The sequence below is a fragment of the Petromyzon marinus genome, unplaced genomic scaffold, assembly GCF_048934315.1.
Source record: "Petromyzon marinus isolate PM22_M1 ecotype Great Lakes invasive population unplaced genomic scaffold, UKy_Petmar_22M1.pri1.0 PM_G_Scaffold_28, whole genome shotgun sequence".
Taxonomy (NCBI): domain Eukaryota; kingdom Metazoa; phylum Chordata; class Hyperoartia; order Petromyzontiformes; family Petromyzontidae; genus Petromyzon; species Petromyzon marinus.
Window position 1 is genome coordinate 1,532,501 of NW_027422850.1, and position 2,500 is coordinate 1,535,000.

Here is a 2,500-nt window from a genome sequence, read left to right on the forward strand (position 1 = left end):
ATTGCATGCGAACCGCATGAAACTTCCAGAGGCATTTGCAGCAGGAATGCATGTGCACTCAAAAAATGTGATATTTTTCACGGAGAGACCCCGTGAAACGCTAGAAGTGGGCGGGGATGTCTCTCTTGTGGCTCACGGGGCTGTTAGGGTGGCACAGAAATCACTCGGAATGGGAAAACGGGTCATTTTCGTGTCGCCACATTGCATACGAACCGCATGAAACTTCCAGAGGCATTTGCAGCAGGAATGCATGTGCACTCAAAAAAGTGAATATTTCTCACGGATAGACCCCGTGATACGCTAGAAATTGGCGGGGATGTCTCTCTTGTGGCTCACGGGGCTGTTAGGGTGGCACAGAAATCCCTCGGAATGGGAAAACGGGTCATTTTCGTGTCGCCACATTGCATGCGAACCGCATGCAACTTCCAGAGGCATTTGCAGCAGAAATGCATGTGCAGTCAAAAAAAAATTGATATTTTTCACGGATAGACCCCGTGAAACGCTAGAAATTGGCGGGGATGTGTCTCTTGTGGCTCACGGGGCTGTTCGGGTCGCACAGAAATCCCTGGGAATGGGAAAACGGGTCATTTTCGTGTTGCCACATTGCGTACGAACCGCATGAAACTTCCAGAGGCATTTGCAGCAGGAATGCATGTGCACTCAAAAACTTCTATATGTTTCACGGATAGACCCCGTGAAACGCTAGAAATTGGCGGGGATGTGTCTCTTGTGGCTCACGGGGCTGTTAGGGTGGCACAGAACTCCCTCGGAATGGGAAAAGGGGTCATTTTCGTGTTGCCACATTGCATAGGAACGCCATGAAACTTCCAGAGGCATTTGCAGCAGAAAGGCACGTGCACTCAAAAATTTTAATATTTTTCACGCATAGACCCCGTCAAACGCTAGAAGTTGGCGGGGATGTCTCTCTTGTGGCTCACGGGGCTGTTAGGGTCGCACAGAAATGCCTCGGAATGGGAAAACGGGTCATTTTTGTGTGGCCACATTGCATAGGAACGGCATGAAACTTCCAGAGGCATTTGCAGCAGGAATGCATGTGCACTCAAAAACGTCTATATTTTTCACGGATAGACCCCGTGAAACGCTATAAATTGGCGGGGATGTCTCTCTTGTGGCTCACGGGCGCTGTTAGTTAGGGTCGCACAGAAATCCCTCGGAATGGGAAAAGGGGTCATTTTCGTGTTGCCACATTGCGTACGAACGGCATGAAACTTCCAGAGGCATCTGCAGCAGAAATGCATGTGCACTCAAAAACGTCTATATTTTTCACGGATAGACCCCGTGAAACGCTAGAAATTGGCGGGGATGTGTCTCTTGTGGCTCACGGGGCTGTTAGGGTCGCACAGAAATCCCTCGGAATGGGAAAACGGGTCATTTTCGTGTTGCCACAATTGGCATACGAACGGCATGAAACTTCCAGAGGCATTTGCAGCAGAAATGCATGTGCACTCAAAAACGTGAATATTTTTTCACGGATAGACCCCGTCAAACGCTCGAATTTGGCGGGGATGTTTCTCTTGTGGGTCACGGGGCTGTTCGGCTCGCACAGAACTCCCTTGGTCCACCTGATTCGTGCATACAGGCAGCAACTAAAACTCTGTAAACCTGCTGTGAGGACATCTAAACAGTGGACCAGTGAGGCTGTGGAAGATTTGCGGGCGTGCTTAGACTGTACTGACTGGGATATGTTCACGACTGCTACCAATAGTCTGGATGAACTCACAGAGGCTGTGTACATCAGCTTCTGTGAGGACTGCTGTATCCCAACACGTACCAGGGTGAACTTTAACAACAACAAGCCCTGGTTCTCAGCAAAGCTCAAAAGGTTGAGGTTGGAGAAGGAGGAAGCGTTTAGGAGTGGGGATAGAGACAGATTCAAGGAGTCGAAGAACAGGTTTAGCAAAGCGGTGAGAGAGGCTAAACGACTGTACTCAGAGACACTAAAACACCAGTTCTCTACTAACGACGCTGCTTCTGTCTGCCAAAGGGCTCAGGCACATCACCAACTACAAACCCAGAGCGCCCCACACCACTAACGACTCCCGCCTAGCCAACGACCTGAACGAGTTCTACCGTAGATTTGAAAGACAATTGGACTGTCCTGAACCACCCCTTCCCACCCAAGAGGCCCCATCCCCCACCCATACTACAGAAACGACTCTCTCCTTTCAGGAGGGAGAAGTTAATGGGCTTTTCAAGAGGCAGAATCCACGCAAAGCAGCCGGGCCGGACTCTGTCTCTCCAGCCACCCTCAGGCACTGCGCTGGCCAGCTGTCTCCGGTGTTCACCAACATCTTTAACACCTCCCTGGAGACATGCCATGTACCAGCCTGTCTCAAGTCCTCCACCATCATCGCTGTGCCCAAAAAGCTAAGGCCAACAGGACTAAATGATTACAGACCGGTCGCCCTTACATCTGTGGTAATGAAGTCTTTTGAGCGCCTGCTCCTGGCACACCTCAAAGCCATCACAGACCCTCTCC